Source organism: Mus caroli, chromosome X (assembly GCF_900094665.2).
Source record: "Mus caroli chromosome X, CAROLI_EIJ_v1.1, whole genome shotgun sequence".
Lineage (NCBI taxonomy): Eukaryota > Metazoa > Chordata > Mammalia > Rodentia > Muridae > Mus > Mus caroli.
The window spans coordinates 102,243,981-102,260,104 of record NC_034589.1 but is presented as its reverse complement, the minus strand read 5'-3'; the positions used below and the strand labels follow the sequence as shown (position 1 = coordinate 102,260,104).

At 37.3% G+C, this 16,124-nt stretch overlaps 1 pseudogene; it reads right to left on the bottom strand.

Annotated features, from left to right (window-relative positions):
- Positions 1-7,476: 7,476 nt before the first annotated feature.
- LOC110286338 lies at positions 7,477-15,827 on the bottom strand (annotated as a pseudogene).
- Between the last annotated feature and the right edge of the window lie 297 nt (positions 15,828-16,124).

The window sequence follows — 16,124 nt, the reverse complement described above, 5'->3', positions numbered from 1 at the left end:
ATTTATTTTCTTATTGAAGATCAGCCTTAGTCCATGGTGATCTGATAGGATGCATGGGACAATTTCAATATTTTTGTATCTGTTGAGGCTTGTTTTGTGACCAATTATTTGGTCAATTTTGGAGAAGGTACCATGAGGTGCTGAGAAGAAGTTATATCCTTCTGTTTTAGGATAAAATGTTCTGTAGATATCTGTTAGATCCATTTGGTTCATAACTTGTGTTAGTTTTATTGTGTCTTTGTTTAGTTTCTGTTTCCAGGATCTGTATATAGGTGAAAGTGGTCTGTTGAAGTCTCCCATTATTATTGTGTGAGGTACAATGTGAGCTTTGAGCTTTATACTAAAGTTTTTTTAATTAATGTGGCTGCCCTTGTATTTGGAGCATAGATATTCAGAATTTAGAGTTCCTCTTGCAAGATTTTACCTTTGATGAGTATGTAGTACCACTCCTTTCCTTTTTTGATGACTTTGGGTTGGAAATCTATTTTATTAGATATTAGAATGGCTATTCCAATTTGTTTCTTCAGACTATTTGCTTGGAAAATTGATTTCCAGCCTTTCATTATGTGTTAGTGTCTATCTTTTTCTCTGAGATGGGTTTCCTGTAAGCAGCAAAATGTTTGGTCCTGTTTGTGTAGCCAGTCAGTTAGTCTATGTCTTTTTATTGGGGAGTTGTGTCCATTGATATTAAGAGATATTAAGGAAAACTAATTGTTGCTTCCTATTATTTTTGTTGTTAAAGTTGACATTTTGTTCTTGTGGCTGTTTTCTTTTAGGTTTTTTGAGGGATTACCCTTTTGCTTTTTCTAGGATGTTGTTTCTATCCTTGTATTTTTTTTTTCTGTTATCATCCTTTGAAGTGTGGGATTCCTGGAAAGATAATGTGTGAATTTGGTTCTGTCGTGGAATACATTTGTTTCTCCATCTAATGTAATTGAAAATTTGGCTGGGTATAGTAGCCTGAGTTGGCATTTGTGTTCTCTTAGTGTCTGTCAAACATCTGTCCAGGATCTTCTGGCTTTCATAGTCTCTGGTAAAAAGTCTGGTGTAATTCTGATAGGCTTGCCTTTATATGTTACTTGACCTTTTTCCCTTACTGCTTTTTAATATTCTACTTTATTTAGTGCATTTGTTCTGATTATTATGTGTCAGGAGGAATTTTTTTTCTGGTCCAGTCTATTTGGAGTTCTGTAGGCTTCTTGTATCTTCATGGGCATCTCTTTCTTTAGGTTTGGGAAGTTTTCTTCTATAATTTTGTTGAAGATATTTGCTGGCCCTTTGAGTTGAAAATCTTCATTCTCATCTACTCCTATTATCCGTAGGTTTGGCCTTCTCATTGTTTCCAGTATTTCCTATATGTTTTGAGTTAGTATCCTTTTGCATTTTGCATTTTCTTTGATTGTTGTGCCAATGTTCTCTATGGAATCTTCTGCACCTGAGATTCTCTCTTCCATCTCTTTTATTCTGTTCCTGATGCTCACATCTATGGTTCCAGATTTCTTTCCTAGGGTTTCTATCTCCAGTGTTGCCTCACTTTGGGGTTTCTTTATTGTGTCTACTTCCCTTTTTAGATCTTGTATGGTTTTAATAAATTCCATCACCTCTTTGGTCATGTTTTCCTGCAATTCTTTAAGGGATTTTTGTGCTTCCTATTTAAGGTCTTCTACCTGTTTAGCAGTNTTCTCATGTATTTCTTTAAGTGAGTTATTAAAGTCCTTCTTGATGTCCTCTACCATCATCATGAGATATGCTTTTAAATTCGGGTCTAGCTTTTCTGGTGTGTTGGGGTGCCCTGGACTGGGCAAGTTGGGAGTGCTGGGTTCTGATTGTGGTGAGTAGTCTTGGTTTCTGTTATTAAGATTCTTATGTTTACCTTTTACCATCTGGTAATCTCTGGAGTTAGTTGTTATAGTTGTCTCTGATTAGAGCTTGTTCCTCCCGTGAATCTGTTAGCCTCTATCAACAGACCTGAGAGACTAGATCTCTCCTGAGTTTCAGTCGTCAGAGCACTCTCGGCAGGCAAGCTCTCCTCTTACAGAGAAGGTGCATAGATATCTGGCATTCAGACCTCCCTCCTAGCTGAAGATGATGGCCTGAAACTGGACCTGTCCCAGAAGCTGTTAGCTTCTGTATTCCACACCCTCACCTGCACAGATTAGTCCCGGAGGGATCCAGGAACCAAAATGGCTCCCCCAGGTGCTCTTGCAAAGCCCTCCTGGCCGGGGCAGACACCTCTCCTCTGGCAGGGAAGGTGCCCGGATGTCGGGAGCCCGAAATGGGGGCTGCCTCAGAATCTCTGTGGCTTCTGCCTGTCCCAGAAGCTATTAGCTTCTGTTGTCCACACTCTCACCTGTGCAGACTACTCTTGGTGGAGTCCCAGAACCAAGATGTCTCCTGCCCTTGCTCCCCTACTCTTATTTAATAACATTTTCTGCTGCAAATTCAGCTTTATCTGACATTAGAATAGTTATATTCTTTTTTGTTTGTTTGCTTTTTTTTTTTTTCAAGACAACGTTTCTCTGTATAGTCCTGTCTGTCCTGGAACTCACTATGTAGACCAGGCTGGCCTCAAACTCAGAAATCCACCTGCCTCCCAATTGCTGGGATTAAAGGAGTGCACCACCACTGCCTGGCTTAGAATAGTTATATTCTTATTTAGAGGTTCAATTCCCCCATTTTCTCATCTTTAATCTGTATAAAATTTTAATACAATACACCTTTAAATAATATTTTTAAAACTTCATCTGCTAGTTGATTTTTTGATATTATCACTTAATCCATTTTGACATAGTGATACTACTGGTATGTTTCAAAATGTTTGACCTTTTGTTGTCCTCTGGGGATCAAAGCACATATCCCACCTCCCACACAATCTTAGCTTCAGATTTTGACTACATTCTAGTGAAATGTAAAAAAAAAAAATACTTCTATCATGCTATATTCCCTCTTTCTTTTTATACTATTAATTTTATCCATATTATGTGCCACACAATATAATGCTATTTTATTTAATTTCTTACTTTTCAAAATGTATGCTCCTTGATCAAAGACACTCAGCTTTGAGAACTATGAGGAATAAATTTATAAGGATCTTTTTGTTTGTTTTTCTATATTAAAAAATGGCAGGCATTTTGATGTAGAAGCCAATATGAAATGAGATATGTGCCATTTCTTTTCAAATGAAAGAACAGTCTTAGCATTTATTATGTAGTGAATAAGATTACATTTTTTTTAATTGTGTTTTTCCAAGAACACTGTTAATGACTTTGGAAAAGCTTTGCTGGATTCAGGACCCTTGTTTGGTTTTTGTTGTTGCCTTGTATTTGTTTGCTTGTTTATTTGATTGGTTATTTCTGTTGGTTTTCATTTAGTACTCATTTCTGTCATTTTTTTATGATAAGGAGCAAATTGTAATCTTACTGCAATTCTCTATACATTATTTTGTGACATGTCTCTGTCTTGTTTGAACATAGTTATAACTTTTTAAGATACATATATGCTTAGATTGTCCTTGAATCAACTTCTGTCGACTGCTTCTATTAAGTTTAGTGCAGTATTTCCTGTTTCATGTCTTAAATGTTTAGAGGAAAACAGACATTTATAAAGTATATTGAAACAAGTTTAGAACTTGACATCACTCCCTTTGTAGTTTATAGTTCTTGGTTGTTATTTGTGTCTTATTCATTTAGTAACGTGAATATTTTCATTGTAATCTCAATTCCATCATATATGGCTCTATTTTTACCTGAGCTTTCATTGTATCTTTTCCATCATCTCATTAGTATTCTGGTTATCACATCTCTATTTCATACCATAATCAGCCAGGAGACTTCACTAGTTGCTAGTTTATTTCTTTACTGCTTTTAGAATTTTCCCTTTCATAAACCGCTCACTATCTCCTTTAACTGAAAGTCAGATTTGTTTGGTTGATTGTTTTTTTGTTTTTTTGTTTTTGTTTTTTGTTTTTCAGTTGAAAGGTTTTCCATCTTTACATAGAACCTTGTCAGTTATTATTTTTCTTGCTTATAGCTATTAAAATACTCTTTCTATGAATTTCTAAAGTAACCCTTCCCTAATTGCATTTGAAAATCATGGAGTCAACGTTCCATGATATAATCAGAATAAGGTAAGGTCTGTTTCGGTGCTTTCCCCGAATCCATGAGAATATTTTCTTATTCTTTCTCTGAATTCTATTTCTGAAAGTTCTAGGTGATTTGTCATATTTCTTGGTGATACTCGTATTACAGAAATAACTATTCACTGTCTGCCTAGTTTTTAAAATTATGTATGTATGTATATATATATATATATATATATATATATATATATATATATAATGTTTTCTCAAAGAAATTAAATAGGTTTTATTTAGGAGCTACATATTAAATTTGGAAAGCAAGGTGAAATCAAAAGATAAATGCTTTTTGCGATTGGTAATACATTTTACCAGAAACACTGAGTGTGATAATTATATTTCTTGAAGAACTCAGAAATACATGCTATAAACAGAAAGTTCATGAGAGAACATATTTCAAAACTGAAAGAAAGGCTTTCTCACTCTTTCTCTGGAATATCTTAAAATTGGGAACATTTAAATTTTTTTTTTTTTGGTTTTATTGAAAATTCCATGCATACATATTCAGAGTTACTATTGTTGTGATGAAACACCATAAACAAAAGGAAGTTAGGTAGGAAAGGGTTGATTTGGCTTACATATCATGAGTCACAGTCTATTGAGGAGAGCCAAGGCTCAAACTGAGCACGAACCTGAAGGTAGGAGCTAATTCAGAGACCATGGAGGAGTGCTGCTTACTGGCTTGCTTCCCAATCTTCCTTGGCCTTCTTTCCTATAGACCCCAGGACCCCCTGCCCAAGGATGGCACCGACAATAGACTGGGCCCTACCCTATCAATCACTAATTGAGAAAATGCCCCACAGGCATACTTCCAACCTAATTTTATGGTGACATTTTCTCAATCCAGGTTCCCTTCCCTTTGATGGCTCTATCTTGCGTTAACTTAACATTAAACTAGCCAGGATAGTGATTTTACATGATATTAGGGAATATACAGACATTTAGCTTTTCTGGTATATTAAGAGAGGTGGGTGTTCCAGTAAACATTTATTCATAATCATCTTTGAATACAATATAGAATTTCAAGGAGTACATCCATCTATTTCCATCAGTATATTATTGATACAACTCTGAAATATAATATTTAATAAAGTCCATAACATGTTAATGACACACATACATGCCATTTTGTAAATTTTAGATATACTGAAGTCACATAAGAAGATATCTTATTTAGGGTTTGTATTGCTGCAATGAAACACCATGACTAAAAATCAAGGGTAAGGAAGGGCTCATTTGGCTTATATTTCCACAGCACTATTCATCACTGAAGCAAACTCAGGACAGAAACTCAACTAGGGACAGAACCTGTAGGCCAGAGCTGATGTAGAGTTCAAGGGAGGGTGATGCTTACTGGCTTGACCATCACGGTTTGCTCAGCCTTTCTTGTAGAACCAAGTACCACCATCCTAGGGTTGGCACCACCCATAATATGTTGGACCCTCCATCACTAAATACTAATTAGGAATATGCCCTACATACTTATACATTTACAGCCTGAGCTTTTGGAGTTATTTTCACAATTGAGCTTCCTTTCATGGATGACTGTCATCTAAAGTTTGTGAAAAACTGACCTAAAGCGAGTTAGCATAATGCATATAATGTGTCTTGATCAAGTCTAATCCCCATTCCCTCCCCTATATTTCCTCCTCTATCCCTCTCACCGCTATTCCCTTCAAATTTTGTATTTTCCTTTTTAAAATTCATTTATTTTAATTAATGTATTTTTGATCATTTCTCCCTCTCCCAACTCCTCTGAGAGCCCCTCTGGAGACCTTCCTTCTTGTCTGATTTAATGCTCTTTTACTTTCACAAAAACAAAACACCATCATAGTAACATAAAAAAGGGAAATTAAAATAAATAATCAAAAGATTAATAAAACAAAACAAAATACCCAAACAAAATAAAACAGAACAAAAAACTCTGCTTCAAAAGTCGAGTTTGTTTCTGCCCCCTATTCCACAAAGGTATCTGAGCACTGAAGAAGGGGTTTGATAAAGGTACCTCATTTAGGGCAGAATGCTCTAAAATTTTTCACTCTCTGTATATGGCCTAGTTATGGATGTCTGGGTTAATTACTATTTTCTGTAAGAAAAAGCTTCTCTGATTAAGGCTAAGTGATGTATTAATTTATGGGTATAGTAACTATGCCATTAGAAGTCACTTAGTTGCTATGTTTCCTTTTCAGAATAGTAGTTTGATTTTCTTTAAGGCTCATGACCAACCTAGTCTCAGGTTCTTGGCCTCTTTAGCAATTTTATGTATGGGGTCTCATATCACAGAGTGGATCTTAAATCTAAGCACAAAGTGGATGGTTACTCCCACAACATTCATGCCATTATGGCACCAATATATATTGCAGGTAAATCAATAGGCCATGGGGTTTTAGCTAGGTGATATTGATGGTTACTTTCTCTTTCACGAATGTGAAGTATGCAAGAGAGAGGAATGGGAGAGAAGATTCAAGGAAAGAATACAATGAGATAAAACTAATACTAAAGGCCATTTGAGAAGTGTGTGTGTGTGTGTGTGTGTGTGTGTGTGTGTGTGTGTGTGTGTTGTAATATGTATATGGGTATGAGATTGTATTGGGTACATGTAGCTTCTCAGGTGATGCAGACTTCAAGAAAATGACCCTCCCTATTCCAGAAGGCATTCTCCCTCTTGCCAATAACAAACTCCTAAGCTAGGGGTAGGATTTTGTAACCACTTTCCTGATCCAAGCTATGACATGTCCTGCTTAATCTTTTGCAGATCTTGTGCATGCAGTAACTGCCACTCTGGGATTCTATGTGCAACTGCCCTATTGTGTCCAGAAAACATTGTTTTTCAACTAACAGTTGTAATTGATTTAAGGATTCTTATAGATGTGATTCTTAGAAAGAATGTTACATCTGTAATTTTGGGAGGATGCATAAATTGTTCTATTATTCCTATTTAAAGTTTCATTAAAATAGAAGCTGTGGGCCCTCACAGTCTAGTTAGGACTACTTTTATCCTGGTGTTTTTCTTCTAGCCACAGGATAATATCTTTTATGAACATAGAAATTAAAACATTTAAAATATTAAATGGAGGTATTCTTTTTTGTTGTTTTTGTTTATGTTTTTTTTAAAATATTTGTTCATTTTATTCACAAAACATAAAACTTATCCCTTTGTTGAATCTCTTTTCTTTATGATTTTACACAAAGGACCTTGAGATATATCAATTATAAAACGTCAAAAAGAAAACATCTTTAAAATTTACAAACAGGTAATTTATACAAGAGTTCTCTATAAAATCCATCAATGTAAAAAAGACATTGGATACAATGTAAGGCATGTTCAGTTGTCATTAGAATTATTTTTGTTTTGTTGGAGACTTCTCTCTCCTCTGGTCCTGACTTCTCTTTGATTCTCTAGAATGTTCAGGGCATCTGCTAGGCTTTTCCCAGCATCTCTAGGCACCATTCTGACACCTGTTGTCATCTCCTTTATGGCCATAATGCTTTCTACTCCTCTCCCTTGACTTGGAGCGATCTTTTTTTTTTTTTTTTGACATTATCACTGTCCTGATTTTGGGTTCTGTGTTTCTCATTTTCAGAAAAAGAAATCTCTTCTTTCTCGCCACTTCTTTAGCGTGCCATGCTTGTCTTCTGGCTCTCTGTGTGAGCATTGTTCTTAGACTTTTCCAACTCTACTGTAACTATTTTTATGGCTTCTGTCTTCCATGTGCTTTTCTAGGGGATCTTGCCAGTCTGCGTCTCCTGAGATCTGAGTTCCCTGTCTTTCAAACCTTGCTCTCTCAGCCCTCCCTTCCTGGTTTCTTTGGTTCTCCTAGCCTCCTGTCACATGCCTGGTGGGCCCTAGATAACTTATCTACTTCTTCCCCTCTGGCTTTCCTTTGCTTCTTCTTTGTACCTTTAGCTGCGACAGAGCTCTGACTGCCAGAGGAGGAGGAGTCACTTGCTTCACTGGAGGACTCTGAGCTGCTCTTGCCACTCAGCTTCTAAACGCTGACACCATTGCATACACTAGCAAGATTTTGCTGAAAGGACCCAAATATAGCTGTCTCTTGTGAGANGATGCCGGGGCCTAGCAAACGCAGGAGTGGATGTTCACAGTCAGCTATTGGATGTATCACAGGGCTCCCAATGGAGAAGCTAGAGAAAGTACCCAAGGAGCTAAAGGGATCTGCAACCCTATTGTTGGAACAACATGATGTACTAACCAGAACCCCGGAGCTCTTGTCTCTAGCTGCATATGTATCGAAAGATGGCCTAGTCGGCCATCAATGGAAAGAGAGGCCCATTGGACTTGCAAACTTTATATGCCCCAATATAGGGGAATGCCAGGGCCAAAAGAATGGGAATGGGTGGGTAGGGAAGTGGGGGGCGCTATGGGGGACTTTTGGGATAGCATTGGAAATGTAATTGAGGAAAATATGTAATAAAAATATTAAAAATCAAAAAAAAAAAAAGAATCTGAATCAGAGGAATCGGATGCCGAGGAAGACTCTGAAGATGAAGATGTCAGGGCTGTTTTTTTTGCTTCTGGTTTCTGTACTACAATGACTTGGGCGTATTTTTCAGATGTTCTCAAAGTTCATCAGTCAAACCTCCGAGACATGGAAGTGAAGAAGTTGATAGCAAACCCGGTATTTTNTGGGCTGTCTCGGGGCAACCGTCCTTGAAAGAATGGCTGAAGCATTTCATCCTCTAACCTTGCATTCAGTTTAGGAAGACCCATGTAGTCACACAGTTCCTGGAAGAAGATCTTGACAAAAATCCTACTAGATGATGTCCTGTTCTCTTCACTCAGCTTTATACATTTGAGAACACTCCATGGAAGTGAATCTGTGTATGAGGTGAGCAAACATCTTAGCAACATTTCTCAATTTTTTTTTCTCTAAGTGAAGGACGGTGTAGTACTGTTCCTTAAATACACGTTCAAATGATTCAATGTATTCTTTTTGCAATATACAAAACCGCCCAGGTAATAAGCCAAATTTTTTTCATAGGTATTTTGTTGGGCACAGCAATCAAGTATCATGTTTAGGTCTCAGCAAACTCCATTTTCAGCAACTTGTGTGCACATTCTTCAAGATCTAAACTTGACTGAATGGCAAGATTTTTTTTTGGGGGGGGGCATGGTTTCTCTGTGTAGCCTTGGCTGTCCTGGAACTCACTCTGTAGACCAGGTTGGCCTTGAAATCAGAAATCCGCCTGCTTCTGCCTCCCAAATGCTGGGATTAAAGGCATGTGCCACCATGCCTGGCTGAATAGCAAGATTTATTGTAAGGTGAAGTGAGACTAGGTTTATTTCTGTTTTGTCATGAATAGTTACATTTTGCCCTCCTTCCTCTTCTTCTTCTTCCTCTTCTTCCTCCTCCTCATCTTCAATGCTTCCAGCTTCTTGGTCTGTATTTGAATCACTGTCTCCTTAATCAGGGATTTCTTTTTTAATAGCCTTGTTCTTCTCTTCACTTTCATAAAATAAGGATTCGTCTTAAAAACATTAAGAACATGTTCTGGATTGTAGTCATCCTCCAAGGGGTGCATATGTATAAACTGATAGTCCTCTTCCATTAAATCAAGTTCTTCCAGAATAACAGACTGGTCCTTGAATCCATCCTCTGTAGAGCAAACATCACTTTAATCATATACTGAACTCTTCTGTCAATCTCATACTGCTGTAGAATGTTTCATAGGAGTTAAAAGATTGCATTGATTCCCCTTTGTAACACGTGGATTAATTTGAGACCACACTCTTTGAGGAAGCTGATACCACTTCAACACTGTCATTTGTTGGTCTCTCTAGGAGCAAAGTGAGCATCTCCAGGCACAGAACCTCACGTGCCACATTTTGGTTAATAAGATGTGCCACAAATTTTGAGGCAGTCAGGCAAATTTGCCTATCATTCCTTTGATATCCTTCCCAAAAATTAGGAATTAGTCTCTTAAAGATTAATTCTCCAGTCTGTGGGACTTTTGAGTTGATTATTACCACCAAAGCTGCATAAACCTGAGGGAAGATAGGAGAAGCACTTTGAGCTTACAGAACAGGTCTGGACAGCACTCCTCTCCCTCTGACTATGTTCTCTTGAAGGAGCTCTTGAATTTTATTGGATATATTGACCTTGTTGATATGACCATTGATTGATTTCTTCAGAGCATCCAAAATCATCCTACGGTACACTAAGATGTTTTTATCTACAATCTGTTCCTGCATCATCCTGAGCTTTGAGGGAGGAATGTGTGCTCCCCCAGTGCAAGTGAGCAGCAGCAGCTCCTCCTCCTCCCCCTCCTGTTCCTCCTCCTCCTCTTCTTTCTCTTCTTGTTTCTCCTACTCTTCTTCTTCCTCCTTCTCCTCTTCCTCCCCCCTCTTCTTCTTCAATATAGGTTCTTCCTGAGTAGAACTCTGGGATATTCCTTGCAGTCTGGGCTCCTTCCTTCAGGAGATGGGGATTTCTGGGACCATTTCGATTCTATGCTGTGATCATAAGATTATCCTCTTTTAGAATGCTCATAGTCTGACTAGCTCTAATCAGAGTAGTCTCTGTCCCCCGGGTGGCATTCTTGTTCTTTATATCTGTCTTCTGGGGAGGCACTCCAGTGGTATGAATTGTGGCTCTCCCTTCTGTTTTGACCAGAGGACTGTTTCATGTGTGCCACACTACTTTTTATTTTCTGCTGGCATCTGACCCAATAAACCAGATGCCTCGGGTTCAGGGTTCATTCAAGTGATACTCACTCAATGGTCTGAGTTCCTTGACAGTTTTTTTCCTGTCTCCACATGTCACCTAAAACTCTACTATGCTTCTGTCACACTAGAAGTGCCAAATGGTGGTGTTCTATAGCCAGTCCCAAAGGAAATAGCTTTTTCAATGCAAAAACAATCTTCCATGGCAGATTGAAAATATAGCAATAACCTTGAAGAAGTCAAGATCAAGTATTATAAAACAGTAGGACACTAGCTTAGCATGTACACAAGGCCCCATGTTCAATCCCAAGTACTTCAATAGGAAAACCATGAAACTATTATAATGGAAATGTATTTTTCATATATATGTAATGGATTTGGTTTTGATATTTATTTAAAAAACAGGAAAAATGATAGCTACTGGCTGCTTTCATGAGCATATTTGCGGCTGATAGTGAAATTCAGCAAACTAGTATTTCCTTGACAGTATTAAAACATTACACTATCAGAAGCGTTACTCTGAGAAGCAGAAGTAAATGGGATTTTTTTCCTACTTTTCTGCATTTAAATGCTTAACTTAGGATATCAAAGTGTTTCTAATATATATCTGCAAGTACTTATCTTCTAAAATGAGTTAAAAGCGTAATGCTGAAACTACAATAACAACAAAAAGGAGGTACATTCTTCATTCAGTGAAGCTAAAATTAGTTGTAAGAAATGAAAATTGCAGTTGCCCTGGAAAATAGGAAAATTAACACATGCAAAGAAAATGTTAAAAGAAAATTGGCCTGTTTAGGGAACCTGGGGATGTTTTGTTGTAAGGTCAGCTATCAACAGGACTTTTACACAGCAGCAGAAATAAGTGTTAGAAATGATTGCTACTATTGGAGAAAAAAATGTCATGGCCCAGTCACATCCTGTGTTTTGTACCTTATTAACATCAAAACCTCAAAATATGTCCAAGAGCTCATTTCTGCAAAAACAGCTACTTTTAGGGTCCTTAGAGTGTCTTACCAGTTTGAAAGAGAAATGTTAAGTGGTGGATGTAAACAGACACTGATCAAAATGACTTTGTCTCCCTTTTTGTGGAGGAGTGTTCAGCCACTTAGCCTGATTATTTATACTGAAAATTTTAACTGTTGCCTTTTATCCATGAAGTAGTGATGAAATACCAGGAATAGTGTATCATTTTAATAAAATTTATTTTTAATCAAATCCCCCAAATTAAAAAAAAAAGAGTTTTGTGCTTTGAAGTGGTACCTGTGTGACTGTTTCTAAATGGTGGCTAGATTTCTTTTTGAAGTTGTTTTAACCTTGACAGACAGCACTCTGTCATGCCCTTTGCCAATGCTTTGTAATGCTCTAATGAAATAGCCAACTAACTTATGACCCTACACTTGACATAAACATGCCTCTATTAAGAATAGTTTTGCCAAGGGGTGGGAGGAGAAAGGGATATTTTCATGCTAATATAATTATGGTTATTCCACTAAATTGTATACTGGGTATATTTTGTTCTTCATTGAAATTTTATTTTGCGTTAACTTACTGTGTAATCCCTTTTAGCAATTCTGTATCTCATTTCACAGGTACTACCTCTGAAACATATTATCTCCTTAAAACCATATCAGATTGTAATGTGGATTTTTTTTTTTTTAGTTTTTCTTTAAACTTTTATAGATGCAATAAATGATTTCCAACTAACAGATCTCTCTTATGAAGTTCATTTTTCTTTGTGTTGTATTTTTCCTCTTAAAAGTGAATTATTTCTTCCCTCTGATAAGGTTCTGATAAGGAGATGAATAATAGGGTGTTTGGGGTTCAAAGAAGGGAGAACATATAATGTTCAAGTGAAAATTTGGTCACTGTCTTAAGTTCACATGTATATCATTCTAATGAGATTTACATAAGTACGTACAAATCCAGAAAATGCAGGAATCAATGAGACAGGATCTTTGTTGTCCTGGATATCTTCAAACTTGCAGCAATCACATGTTTTGTTATCTCAAATTCTGGGATTATAGTCACTCAAGCATTCCTAGTAAAATGTAATAGATTGTAAGAATACAAACACAAGATGTTATACCTTTAAAAAGTAATTACTATTTCAAGCTAGTAAAAGGCTTTTTTCTGCCCACACCTCCAATGCTTGATGTGGTATTAATAATTCTTGTTAGCTTAATTGTATAGCTCACAGCTCTAATACTTAGGGCTCAGCTTTGAATGTCATTTAGATAAGTGTATTTATATGAGAAAAAATCCCTCTGTTGTAGCGTCATAATGCATTTGTGTTCAGAAACTTGTCTTTTAGTCACATAGGATCCGCAGGCAATATAGTCAATCTTACATGTTACTTCAATCAATAAAATGCTGGATGTTGAAGTGGCTATCTTATATAGTCTCTTCTACTACATACCTCTGTGGGAAGTTTACTAGTTGCTATTCATTGGGGATAGTTTGTGATAATCCCTAACAAAAGGTAGAGGTACCTACCAGACATTCATTTGCTTAATAAACTACATTCTTTACAATATTTGAATGAATAACCATGATTCTGACAGTTCTGGGAGTTAGTGATTAAAGTTGAAGACACATAAATAAAGATCCTCTAAACTGTCTTGATAGAATCATTATCATAGATGACAGTAAGTGAATGGTAGGCAGGGGCAAGATGAAGTCAAGATGCTGGATCAACAAGGTGTACAATGTTTAATAGCCAAGTTGAGTAACTGTTTAGATTAATTATTATAAGAATTAAGATGTGAGGGTGTGGGGCTTGAAAGACTGCTTAGCAGTTAAAAGAATGTACTATTGTAGAAGATTGGAATTTGGTTCCAGCACTCATAATAAATTGATCATAATTGTCTGTGGCTCCAGCTATAGGAAATCTGATAAACTCTTCGTAACTCTGTGGACACCCGTACACACATGTACACATTCAAACACATAATTTAAATTAATGTAGAGTCTGTGCAGATGAGAGTGTGGACTACAGAAGCTAACAGTTTCTGGGACAGGCAGAAGCACCTTGGGCACCTTCCCTGCCAGAGGAGAAGTGTCCGCCCCGCCCGGGATGGCTTTTCCAGAGCACCTGAGGGAGCTATCTCTGGTCCAGGATCTCTCAGAGACTAGACTGTGTAGGTGAGAGTGCTGACTACAGAAGCTACACAGCTTCTGGGACAGGCCCTTTTTCGGGCCTTCATCTTCTGCCAGGAGGCAGTTCTGAATGCCAGATATCTGTGCACCTTCACTGCAAGAGGAGAGCTTGCCTGCAGAGAATACTCTGAAGACTGAAACTCAGGAGAGAGCTAGTCTCTCATGTCTGTTGATAGAGGCTAACAGATTCATGGGAGGAACAAGCTCTAACCAGCAACAACTATAACAACTAACTCCAGAGATTACCAGATGGTGAAATGCAAAGGTAAGAATCTTACTAACAGAAAGCAAGACCACTCACCATCATTAGATCCCAGCACTCCCACCTCAGCCAGTCCTGGATACCCCAACACACCTGAAAAGCTAGACCCGTATTTAAAAGCATATCCCATGATGATGGTAGAGGACATCAAGGACTTTAATAACTCACTTAATGACACACAGGAGAACACTGATAAAGAGGTACAAGTCCTTAAAGAAAAACAGTAAAACACAACCAAACAGTCCTTAAAGAAAAACAGGAAAGCACATCCAAACAGGTGATGGAAATGAACAAAACCATACTAGACCTAAAAAGGGAAGTAGACACAATAAAGAAAACCCAAAGTGAGGCAACGCTGGAGATAGAAACCCTAGGAAAGAAATCTGGAACCATAGATGCGAGCATCAGCAACAGAATACAAGAGATGGAAGAGAGAATCTCAGATGCAGAAGATTCCATAGAGAACATCGGCACAACAATCAAAGAAAATGCAAAATGCAAAAAGATCCTAACCCAAAACATCCAGGAAATCCAGGACACAATGAGAAGACCAAACCTACGGATAATAGGAGTTGATGAGAATGAAGATTTTCAACTTAAAGGGCCAGCAAATATCTTCAACAAAATTATAAAAGAAAACTCTCTAAACCTAAAGAAAGAGATGCCCATGAACATACAAGACGCCTATAGAACTCCATATAGACTGTACCAGAAAAGAAATTCCTCCTGACACATAATAATCAGAACAACAAATGCACTAAATAAAGATAGAATATTAAAAGCAGTAAGGAAAAAAGGTCAAGTAACATATAAAGGCAGGCCTATCAGAATTACACCAGACTTTTCTTTTTTCTTTGTTTGTTTGTTTTTTTGTTTTGTTTTTTGTTTGTTTGTTTGTTTGTTTGTTTTTAGAGGAAAATAAAACTACTTTATTTATTCATTCATCATAGACCAGGTCTCATGTAATCCATGATGGCCCTCAATTCAATCTGGAACCAAGAATAGCCTTGAACTCCTAATACTTCTACCTTTCTGCAGGGATTACAGGTGTAGGACACCTTTCTAGGCAAAGGAAATACTTTTTTGTATCGTCTCAAACATACACCAGATTTTTCACCAGAGACTATGAAAGCCAGAAGATCCTTGACAGATGTTATGCAGACACTAAGAGAACACAAATGCCAGCCCAGGCTACTATATTCAGCCAAACTTTCAATTACCATAGATGGAGAAACCAAAGTATTTCATGACNAAACCAAATTCACACAATATCTTTCCACGAATCCAGCCATTCAAAGGATAATAACAGAAAAAACAAAACAAAACAAAACAACAACAACAACAAAACAAACAATAAAAGGACAGAAACTACACCCTAGAAAAAGCAAGAAAGTAATCCTTCAACAATCCTAAAAGAAGACAGCAACAGGAACAGAATGCCAACTCTAACAACAAAAATAATAGGAAGCAACAATTACTTTTCCTTAATAACTCTTAATATCAATAGACTCAATTCCCCCATAAAAAGACATAGACTAACAGACTGGCTACACAAACAGAACCCAACATTTTGCTGCTTACCGGAAACCCATCTCATGGAAAAAGACACACGCTACCTCAGAATGAAAGGCTGGAAAACAANTTTCCAAGCAAATGGTCTGAAGAAAAAAGTTGCAGTAGCCATTCTAATATCGAATAAAATTGACTTCCAAACCAAAGTTATCAAAAAAGACAAGGAGGGTGTCTTAGTCCGGGTTTCTATTCCTGCACAAACATCATGACCAAGAAGTAAGTTGGGGAGGAAAGGGTTTATTCGGCTTACACTTCCATACTGCTGTTCATCACCAAAGGAAGTCAGGACTGGAACTCAAGCAGGTCAGAAAGCAGGA